Here is a 12,086-nt window from a genome sequence, read left to right as displayed (position 1 = left end):
TCCAGCCTGCAGTCTTTTCCTCGTTCCCAAGGGTACGGCAATGACATGCGTACCGCTCCTGTGCTCGCCTTCGTGCATTTGAAATCGAGTTCCTTAATCCTGAAGGCTTAGCATCAGCAGATTACGCGCAGAACACTGAGGGTTTGTATGTTCTTGTTAGAGTACCTATATAGTACAATCATGAAGAATATGAATAACACAATCTGGCGGGCTAGTTGGTGGGAATCCATACGATTTAAGCAGCGCGAACACGGTTAGGTCTGTCTATCTTTTCCTAACCGTGTTCGCGCTGCTGAAATCGCATGAAGAATATGGCACCTAATGAATTCATTAATTCTTCGTTTGTTTAATATGGCTCGTAATTTGCATATATATTATATGCAAGTACTGTATTTTCCTATGTTATTCATCTTAGAAAGACTGCGCGAATAAAGGAGGACGAAAGAATTGTCCATTGCTTTTGAAGTAGTTTCTGAAGCATGCGCATCAAGTATGGAATCTTCGAAGTTTGAATTAGGCGCAAAGGCAGAAAGCTCAAGATATTCTAACTCGATATTTTTATTAATTAACTACATACTACACGAAAGTTTGGATGGTCATGTGCAAATATATTGCCCTCTTAATTTGCATTACCGCACTCCTGAAAAAAAAGCTAAATTATTGGCTGTTATTGTTTGTAAGTTTGATGCACGAGTCCAAGAATTTGACTTAATTGATTGTTCTATTCTGTTTGAATAAACTAAATATAAAAATAGTATAAGGTTTGACCATGGTCTATATCGATTTTTTTCCTAGGATGCCATTTTCGAGGGTTGTAAGTTCGAATGCAACAATAATACTGAAAAAATTCTCCCGGAAGGCACCCCCTGTATCGTGAGTGTCCTGAGCATTTGTTGTCCGTTATTCGCTTCTTCAGTAAAACACAATCCTTATAGTACATTCTAGACAAGTCTATTTCATATTAATCTAATTTAAACAAGAACGCCAACCAAACATTAAAATAACATGGAGTGTCATAATCTATTCCGTTCCTTCATAAGGTTCCACTGTGGGCGAGTTGGAGTGGGTCTTTTTACTCCATCGTTTAGTCAGCCGTCCGATGACTCACCGTAGACCTGGGATGTAAGAGCGGGAAGGGCTCCGAGGTGGCGGTTAATATTCCCCCTAGCGCCTGCTGAATACGCCATGACTCAAGTAAAAGCCTCCTGCGTGGGCGTGGCACGGTGTGCAGCACAATGGTTCCAACGAAGTCAATGCTCGCGTCACATGCCTCGCAGTGCCTCATTTGTGTGACGTCCGCTTTGTGTTGCTTCATTCTTTCGGCGAAGTTCTCGGTTTCGCCAATGCATGACGCCGATCACTCCAAGCAGGGGATCTCGTATGCCATGCTTGGAGCTTTTCTTTCGGGTTACGGCCTTCTGGGCGGAGCACGAGGCGTACGACGGTAGAAGTTGGTTTGCGTGTCGCTTGTACCTCTTGCTTTCAGAAAATACAAGCTGAGGTATCACTGAAGCCTTTTACATCAGTAATGGAAACGCGTTTTGCCGATCGCATGTGTTTAGGGAATGTTTTTTTGTTTTCATTGAGTCTTTTCTGGTCGGGCGTGTTACGACGAATGAAGTAAATGGGGTATTGGTTCTCTATTTTTGGAGGTCAATTGTCGGGAGGCTCTTACTTGAATCACGGAATGTTAACCGTTCCTCCGGAACTCTACCCCCGTCTCGCATCCGCAGTCTACGGTCAGTGACTCGGCAGCTGACTATGCGTGGGCTTAAAAAGGCAAGCTGCAACTCGAAGCAGTCACACCTAATGAAGCAGCCTAGAAGGCTCTGAAACGTCGCGCTATTTTAATTTTTTATTGGCGTTCTTGCCTCACTTTAATCAAATTACTTTCCCAATAAGACAGACATCTACGGAACGCATTCTTATAAAGGCTTATTTTGTGTTTTATGGAGGTTACTGGCTAATAATTTCCCAATGACTATAATATATACAACATGAACTCTGTAACATTTTCTTCGTCTGCTTTTATTACTCGTCTAAGCAGGCAGTGCTTCTTGTCGATGAGCTGATCGTCGAGATGACATAAAAATGCCGAATAACGATAAAAACTAGGTAATATACGTACCACAAAAAATCAGAAAATATATAAACAATGACTTCCAACAAAAATAACAACACAGACCAGACTGGTAATTAAACAGCAAAAAGGAGCATGTATACAATTTAAGAAAAAATATGCATACATAGAAACTATTCAAGTAACAATAATTTCCACAATTCGGCAAACCGCCAGGAAGCAATGTGTACACGGAAAAGGAGTAGTGTAGTATACAAACAAATAAATGACAATGATTCAGAAGTGTCAGCTTACGACTCGATAGAAACAGTTTACGAAGCGCGAAAAAGTGCCAGCAGGACAAACAGATGAGCAGAAACAGCATATAACACTTTTTTGGCTTCCATCAGGATTGTTTTATTTTTTTACGTAGTATATAATTATGTCTAGCGAGGATACTAGGAAGAAACTTTATGTCGTCTCGACTCCATTCGACCTCTCTTGATTGCCCTCTTTTTTGAATAGCAAATGAGCATTTTCGCTCTATTACAGTCAAGCCTTATAATCACGTCACCATTATTACCTACTGATATTGTTTGTCGTGCAATAAAGGAAATATGGCGCAAGTATGTCTTACATTGCATCTATAAACCAACAATTCTGTCACCCTAAAGAGTACGGTTCCTGCGTTTCTGAACTTAACTAATGTGCAAAAAGAAGACAACAATAATTCGCACAAATTCCTCCTGTTTGCTTACATCGATATTTCAGAACAGCACCGGGAAGTACGGGAGCATGCAAGAATCGTACACTTGCGGTCTCGGCACATGCAAAAATGGGACCTGCGCAGTCTTACAGCCAGAGAAGAGGTGTGGGATATACTAATACTAGCCCTTCAGAATGCTGACAATGCGTCTTTCTTGCCAGAAATAAATAACCTGTCAAATACAAATGTGTAGTGCAAATGCAAATTGATATTTTTGTTTCGTTTACTTATTGCCGGGATGAGATACAGGGGCTATCCCAGTACAGGCTGATGAGCTTACTGTCCGTTGCCTACAAGGTATTTACTAAGGTAACCGCTAATAGAGTCAGTAAAACCTAAGACTTAACCAAAAAAATGATCAGGCAGGCTTTCATAAAGGATACTCGACGATACACCATATACACGCTATCGATCAGGTGACACTGAAATGCGCAGAATATAACCAACCTTTTTATATAGCCTTCCCACATTACGAGCAAGCATTTTACTCATTGGATACCTCACCTGTTATGCAGGCATTGCGAAATCAGGGTGTAGAAGAGTGTTAAGTGAAATTATTGGAAGATATTTAAAACGATTGCAAAGCTACCATAGTGGTCCATAAAGTCAGCAATAAAATTCCAATAATGAAGGTGCCACGCAGGCAGACGCTACCTGGCCAATGTTTTTCACTTCGTGTTTACTGGAGGTATTCCGGAGCCTGAAATTGGAATATTGGGGAGAAGAGTTAAGTAATATGCGATTCGCTGATGACATTGTCTTACTAAGTCACTCGGGACATGAACTGCAAAGCATCATCTATTATTTAGACAGGGAGAGAAGAATGGTGGGGCTAAAAATTAGCATTCAGAAAAACAAAGTAATGTTCAACAGCCTAGCAAGGAAACAGCAGTTCGCAATTGGCAACGAGGGGCTGTAAGTAGGAAGAGAATATGTCTACTTAGGGTAGGCCGTGACTGCTGATCCTGATTATGAGAGGGAAATAACTAGAAGAATAAGATTGGGGTTGAGCGCATATGGGAGGTTCTCTCAGATCATGAATGGCAGCTCACCGATATCCCGCAAGAGAAAAGTATGCAACAACTATATCTTACCAGTACTCACCCATGGTTAGAAGCGTGGAGGCTAACAAAGAGGACTCAGCTTAAGTTAAGGACGACGCACCGAGCTGTGGAAAGGAAAATGATAGGTGTGCGTTAAAAGACCGCAAGCGGGCAGAGTGGGCGAGGGAAGGAACGTGTATTAATGACATCTGAGTTGAAATGAACTGGACGGAATTGGCTTAGGCAGGTCATATAATGCGAAGACAATATAACCGCTGGTCCTTATGGCAAACGGAGTGAATTCCGAGAGAAGGCAAGCCTAGCAGGGGGTGGAGAAACTTAGGTGGGCGGATGAGATTAAGAATTTTGCGGGGATACGGTGGCCGCAACTGGCAAAGACAGGGTTAATTGGAGAGACATGGGAGCGGCCTTTGCCCTGCAGTAGGTGTAGTGAGGTTGATGACGATGATGATGACGCTGTATTCGTCATACCTGTTCTGCGGATGCTAAATTTTAAGCCCTTTGGAGTCCATACTAGGGTGGAACCTGCAGCCATTAGAGCTTTTCATTGGAAGCTGCAGTGGCAGCTCAAGATAAAATACGCAAGCATTAAAGTGCTACAGTAGCGTAGAGTGACATGGCACGCAGCCGCAGAATATAAAAGACCCAGTTCGTGTTAAAATTTTAAGCGAGGAATTAAAATACCTAGTGGGAAAATACAGATTGCAAGACTGACTTCAAATAAATTTCCGGTCCTTAAAGAATGTCCGGAAGGTTGCTTTCCGGCCTCAATTACTGTAATGAAGGCACAAGATAATGAAAATATATGACATATTATTCATAAACTACTCGTATTACATGCAGGAAATTACCTGAGGATTTCGCTTTCTTTTTTATTTATTGCGTCATTATCGTATAACTTTAGGTGTGCGAAACTGCGAGAGCAGATATTTAAGGAAAACACCTCGGGAAAAAACGTTCGACGGCCCTACATTGATAGCGTATAGCGCACAGCTTCAAGGAAACAAGCAGTGCGTCAGCACCTATAAATCAGAACCATCTTGCTGTGTGCAGGCCGGATGTCGGTGAAATACAAATATTATTGCCGATAGCCAGCTGGTCTACAACGGAACAGGACGGTGACGCAACTGGTCACGATGCTCTGGAAGCGTGACGTCATTGTGACTCAGCACAGCTCGATCTCTTTTCTTATACAATTAGTTCCCCGTCTCTCAGGCAGTGTGTACCGCAGAAGAATGGAAGTCTGGGCGAGTTGGTACCGATTCATAATTTTTGGAACTCCGCTACACAACGAGGACAACGAGCAGAGAATGACACAAAGGCGGCGCTGAACTTACAACTCTGTTTATTGGAAAAAACCCGCATCTTTTTATACAATCTAGGAATCTACGAGCCTACGCACCGTCAGTAAAAACGTCACAAGCAAACTTGCCTACAAAAAAAGAAAATGACCCCAAATCTAAGGTGCGCTCGCCGAGGAATTATCTACTTTTCTGCCGGCTGATTTCATTAGCTGTTATAGCTACAGATGAAGCACTGACACACCCATTTTTCTTTCTAATGATGTGGAATGCCTCAGCCAGTTCCCCAGTGCGCATATCCGTGTGCCGATGCAAAACCTTTCTATCTGCAAAAAACGAACTGCATTGACATGTGAAGCAGTGCATGGCTAAATTAGTTTCCATCTTTTCTAATGAGTTAGCACGTTCCATTAGCCTAACATTAACACATCGGCCAGTGTGGCCTATGTAGGTGGGGCCGCAGGAAAACGTATCCCTTTACAGGTTTCACGTGACATCTGTTCCTCCTGCGTCCTTCGCATTTTCATTGAAGGGCCGCGCCTATATTTTCTAATTTGCCAGGGGCTGAAAAAAGGACATCCACACCGTGCTTAGCACCCACTCTTTTTAGCCTGTGTGATAGAGCGTGTACTATCGGCCGGAAAATAAAATGAACCACAGCTCAGGGTAGCGGAGGGACTGCGGGGCCGCACGGGGCGCGGTTATCTCGCGCCGCTCGCTGGCAGCCGGAGCATGGCCGGAGTGCCCCGAGTGACGACAAACTTCGCCCTCGCGTGGTGGCTTGTCGCGCTTGATAGATATCTGGTGTTGCATTCAGCTGCTCTGCTGTTGACGGTCCCGACGAAGGGGAGCGCGCATCGCCTATTCATCGAGCACATCGGGGTGTGGCAGATAGGTCAAGGTGGATGTAGAATGGTGGTGAAGGCTGGGCCCAAAAACGGTTTAGCGCGACTGCAGCACAGCCACTTTGGGCGGCCGAAACACTTACATAATGAAATTCAAAAACACAAATAAAAATGAGGTAAAACAATAAAAATAAATAAATATTTTAATGCCACGTTTTATAAAACAGGTGAACTATTTCAGCAAAACATTACGCCGAATTTTTTAATTTTTTGCAACGTTTTTGTTGCGCCCCCTCTTTATGAGCGTGTGGTGCATTTGCAGCGCGACTTTGCAGGCCTTGTTTCGGTACTCGGCCACAGTGGCCGCGGGAGCTTACGAAGCGGTTTCTTATCTCGAGTTGTCTGCATTGGCGGGCCTGGGAAAGCGTGTGAGTTAAGCTCGCCGATCTCGATATGGCTTCTTCTAGAAATTTTTGTCGTCCTTGCTCGTCGCTTCTCTGCCACCGTTTTGTTAGATTTGCACCCCGCCGCTCCGCTGCAGAAGTTTTATTGGTTCTATCGTTTCCTTGGGTGTACAACCAGTGCGAAACATTTCCCGTCATTGTGTCACGCTCGCACAGTGTTCGTTTGAATCCTTTAGATGAGCTCGCGGCATGTGAAGAAATTTTGCTCCGTGGAACGTTGCGGCAGCGTGGACTGTACCGTCGGTGTCTCACTACACTGCTTCCCACTGTGTACTTTCACAGGTGAGCTCTTGCCATTGTCGTCTGCTCTAGATGTGCTTTTATCGAACTTTTCGCGTCTGTTTCGTAGCTGTAACCGTTTTATGCGTACTTGGCTTCATGTTATCGTGGATATTGAAGTAAACCGCAGTGCACGCACTTGCAGTCCTAAGGTGTGCGAAAAAGGCCCACCATCTCTGTTATTTATACTTAGTTTCGTGCAGCCGACTTTCACCACCGTGAACTTGATATCGGGCTTTCAGGAGCAACCACGTGCCGTCTGCTGACCGCAAGGCCAATTTAAAACGAACTGTGCTACCTAACAGTTCTGAGCATGGCATTAATAGGTTTTTGCAACACCGTGAAGCCAATTTGAGGATCCCCTCGCAACTGAAAGTATCGAAAGTCAACCACGCGGATGTGCGCCGCCTTGGCGGTGCCTTAACTGAATTTGGTCAGCAGTAGTTATTGCCGTTCTACGTATACATGACCGTCAGTATACTTTTAAACTCCTTTCGCTGCTTCGATATCGTCACTCTTTGAGCATAGAAAAGCAGCTAGCCGCGTGGTATCAGGCGAGAGTAGACGCAGCTCGAGCGTTTACTGCCGCAGTTAAAATATGTACTGCGGTTAGGTGAAAGGAATCATGGCGCATTAACGTTTGGAGTATATTGTATTCATTTGGGTGCAGTTGTATAACGTGCACGCTGCATCATGTCCAGGCGCGAAACGTGGACGCAGTTCTGCCGCAACCTCAGCCTGAAGACGCCGTGCCAGCTGCGAGACTGGAGGGTTTGTTCGAAGCACTCCGCACCGTCTGCGTATCTGCGGCCAGGATGGCTGCGTCACGATGCTGTGCCTACTAGATGAAGGACTGGCTTTATTGAATGTCCTTGTATTTCACTGTAAACTGCATCTCATGTATGCATTAGTTTGATTAGAATTGCTTCAAATTACTGCGGCTAGCGACAAGAAGCAGGTCTCGAGGTAGTGCGCAGGCCCTACGTATGGTGTAATGCTCTAGCTTTGAGCAGGTTTGTTGATGCTAAAACTTGTTTTTAATATTGTCATGCAGGTGTAAACATAGCTGCTATATTGTTTCCGTTGAGGAAATGAAATGTGAAGAGTACTGTCAGTGCTCTATGCCCCATGTGTATCTTGGTGCGCCTATTTGATGTCATGTTTTCTGTACATTTAAATCTTCCAACTGGCAACAATTGAAGCACTTCAGGGCTTTTTCCTGTCTGAACTGGTTCCATTGACATGATTAGCCAGCTTAAACAGTGCTACTGTTTGTGCTGCCTGTGACATGCGTTTTTGATGGTGTGCTTTATTACTGTACTCGTTTGGTTGATGTATTAAACCATAAATATGAAAACAATACTTGCCGTACACTCTGTTGTGAACTGTGCACATGAGCCAGTGCTTTCTGGATCATATCTTGCTATACTCAGAGACCAAGTACAGCCTTTGTCAGAAGTTTAGAGACCAGGGGGTTTGCTTCTGGGCCACACTGTTTTGCTCGTAATGCGCGCTCAGCGTCCCAAATCTCCTAAAGGTAAAATTTTTTGTCCTGCTCCCTCCGATGCGTAGGACCTCCATGAGTGCTACAGGAGCGCCACAATAGTGCTTTGAAGCAAACCCCCTGGGCTATAAACTTTTGACAAAGACTGTACTTGTAAAGGTACTTGCACCAGCATTTGCGCTGCCAATTATGCATGCCTAGCCTGTGTCTAGGGTTGCTGCCTTTCTACGCTGCCTTCTTTGCCAGCAACTTTCATTGGATTTCCAATTGCTTATAAATAAGGATATGACTAGCAGGAATTTAAACACATTTGACTGGCAAAAGTTGGCGCGCGATGAAAGGCAACAACCTCCAAGGGACGCGGACTCGAAAATGCGGATTCTACAAAAAAATTGATTTATAATTCGCGCGAAAAGCATACGTATGAGTGACGTCACTCATACGTAGTTGCCCCCCAAAATAGGGGCGCTGGGGTGGCCCCATGAGCCACTATTTTTTGGACCAATGGGCGTCTATGGAGCCTTCGCTACCATGGTATATCTACCTTGGATCAGTTGCAAAGCCGCAGTCCGTCAAACTGCGGCTGTGTGAAGAAACGAGTCGGAGTTTTGTTTTTGGTTGTCCTTTTATATTGCTCTCATGTTAGATGTTACTGCTAATCCCCTGTATCCACCATAGCCGGATTTTAGGCAACGCGGTCCAAGACGCCGCATCGGCAGCCACCGTGACGAGCGCTTTTTCACGCCAGTGAGATAACAGAGACGGCGAACTTCTCTGCGGGCGCTGCTTCTCTTTCCAAGCTCTCGTATTGGCACTGTCTTCACAATAAGCTTGGTATTCTGTTCAGCAAAACATCTGCAAATTTCTTTTTCTTTAATTGGGGTCTGCGATAAGTAGTCTTTGACGATAATTTCTTTCCAATAGTTCCATCCCGAAGAGATTCTTAGGAAGACGAATCATAAAAATTATTTTCAGTGATGAAATTTATTTGCGAAAGCAGATTAAATATCTCATTGGCATTCTTCAGAATGACCTTAGTGAGACGAAAAGTTGCCGTCTGCCGCGATGACTTGACTTAGTCCTCTTGGCCTAGAGTAATATAGTGCCACCCCTAGGTCTGGACGTCGGCGCAGGGCTTCCCATTCCTCTTTGACGGCATGCCAGAGCTGGTCAGCTGTGCCACCACAAAGGCGCCGTGGGGAAAGTTCCCTCTTCATGACTCCCAAGATGTTTTCGATGAAGTTGAGGCCAGCCCTGTTAGGCGGCCGCGGGAGCTGACGCACGGCGCAGCGCTCAAGAAGGTCGCTTACAGCACGCGCCTTGTGCACAGGGCTGCGGTCGTGCTGGAACACGTAGCAGCCATCCGGGAACGGTCCGTCCAGGACGTAGGGAATCATGTGACCGGTAAGGATCTCGCAGTACCTCGGCCCGGTGAATGAGCCCTCGATCCGCACGAGTGGGCCGAGGCCGTCCCTACTGATGGCGCCCCAGACGCTGACTGAACACCGGCCACTGCTAAGCACGTTGTGCGTGTAGTCAGGGAGATACCTGTGCACAGAACAGCAAAGATGTTCCAACAAACATTAGCATATGTCAGCTCCCAAACTTAAATCAAGTAGCGCTAACATCACAAATCCAACACACTGCTGAAGCTTCTGTTCGGTAGGAGAGGATAACCTACTTGCTATTCGATACTGAATCTACGAAAAATCAAACAAAAGGGAAAAACGAGGCTGCACTATATTCTCAATACTACCATGTGTTGCAGAGCATACTTCATTAGCTGTAAGAATGGCAGGTCATACCTGCTGTTGAGCGGGCGCCACACACGTTGCTGCTGGTCCCAGCGCGTGGAGAATGTGGACTTATCCGAGAAAATCACTTCCCGCCACTCCTGTGGAGACCACTGCTGGAAGGCTCTGGTGAAGCTGTCTCTCTTCTCTCTGATTTCTTGTGAGGTGCGGCTTTTGAGCTGCAACGCAGTTCATTAGACCTGTTTCTCGCCACCTGGATCTAATGTTGTCGCAGGAGCAGCTCATCCCAAGTTCGTCACGAACCTCCCTGGCGTTCAAGAAGGGGTTTACAACTACTGCAGCAACTATTTACACATCTTCTTCAAGCGTAGTACTCCTTGGCCGTCCTCTGTGCTCAGCTCAGCTCAGGTCACGCGCCAGATTTCGATTCTGCTCTTTTTTTATGGGGTAATTACTTGCTCGAAAAATGCGCCCTCTTAATACCGGAAGTGTTCTAGGGCTGCATCGCAATGTTGCCTGAACCGAAAATACTCCACAAAACTGTGTATAGAAATATCTGCTGCACTAACTCTGCATCCTGTACTTCGGTGATAGTGGCATGCTGGTCTTGTATGCTGTGGTGTCAGTCATGAGGGATTTCTTCCAACTCTTTGAATCTGTTGTCAACTTTCGTATACCCTGCTTGGTTGAAACTGCATTTTATGTACACAGAAGGTCTGGGCACATGCATATTTCTTGATGAAATAGAAGTAGGAAAGCGGTAAAAAGTGCGCAATTTTGTTCACGGCAACACCCTTTAAGCAATGAGGAAAACTTTGCTTTATATATTCTTCTTGAAATAAAAAAAAATATTACTGTTTGAAACGCCTGTTTTGGATCGAACTGCGACAGTTGTAAGAAAATGAAATCCCATTTGCAACCATAAATTGCGGCAAAATAGTATCGCTGTATTGTGCACATACATGCCAAATTTATTGTGATGCGACCTCAGTAACTGAAGGAATAGTACAAGCACTGCGCTTGCATGAAGAAGAACAAAGAACGAATCATAGTGATGCGCAGCTTGCTGGCAAACGCAAAAGATCCTTTCTAAGTTCTTTTTCCCTCAGTCCTGTCGGATAAATATTCGAAGCAAAAAGTTTCTTTGCCACCTACATCACATACCATATTGACAAAAGACACCGCTTTCTAAAATTGTTGCCTTGGGGGATGGATCTGATCTCTGCTCATTTTGCGATCACTTGGCGTGTTTACATCGCTGTTGTGGTTCATATCAATGATTGATGCTGTTGCAGCACGAGAAACAAGTTACTGATTGCAAATAACGAAACAATAGCATATATAAAAAAATGATCGACGAAAACCTTCATTGAAAATAGCAGAGAGATCATTGGATGTGTCAGGAGTGGCATAACCAATGCAGAGAAAATAGCGGACAAGTAGGGACATCGTCGGAGTTGTAATAAAGTGGCATTGCGAATATGGGGAAAACGGCGCAGAAGTAGGGCCATCATTGGAGATGTAATGAAGCGGCATTGGCAACATGGGGGACGCCGCGTACAAATAGGGCCATCATTGCAGGTGTAAATATGTGGCATTGCCAACATGGGGGCAACAGCGGACATTTATGGCCATTATTGGAGACAATATAAAGGGGCACTGCAAGTATGGGGAGTACAGCGGTCAAGTAGGGCCATTGTTGGATATGACAGAGATTTGCATAACCAATATGGGGACAATTAAGTGAACGTTTGTCTTATAGGGCCAGACATAGCCAACTCGCTAACAATATTGGGCCGATGGTTTGTGCTGCCTGCGATTTTATCTTACTTGCTATAGCTGACTACGTATTTTGTCGAGTTCTTATATTTTTCTTGGGGTCGCATTCTCACACATTAGTGTTAATACGTGTTTTCAGTGTCACAACACCTGGAGCACCCTGTTCCAGAGAGCCTTTACGAGTATTTAAATAAACATAATATTTAAATGAATTACTTTAACAGTTAAGGCCACGGAACCGTTCGATTCGTTTGCTCCTTTTTAAGATGCA

The 12,086-nt window shown here is 44.8% G+C and overlaps 1 pseudogene; it reads left to right on the top strand.

Annotated features, from left to right (window-relative positions):
* The first annotated feature begins 1,185 nt into the window (after positions 1-1,185).
* Positions 1,186-7,694, top strand: LOC149346432 (uncharacterized; annotated as a pseudogene).
* Positions 7,695-12,086: the final 4,392 nt, after the last annotated feature.

The sequence above is a fragment of the Amblyomma mixtum genome, chromosome 4 (genome assembly GCF_055824585.1).
Source record: "Amblyomma mixtum isolate Tamu chromosome 4, ASM5582458v1, whole genome shotgun sequence".
NCBI classification, from domain to species: domain Eukaryota; kingdom Metazoa; phylum Arthropoda; class Arachnida; order Ixodida; family Ixodidae; genus Amblyomma; species Amblyomma mixtum.
This window is presented reverse-complemented; position numbering and strand designations above follow the sequence as displayed.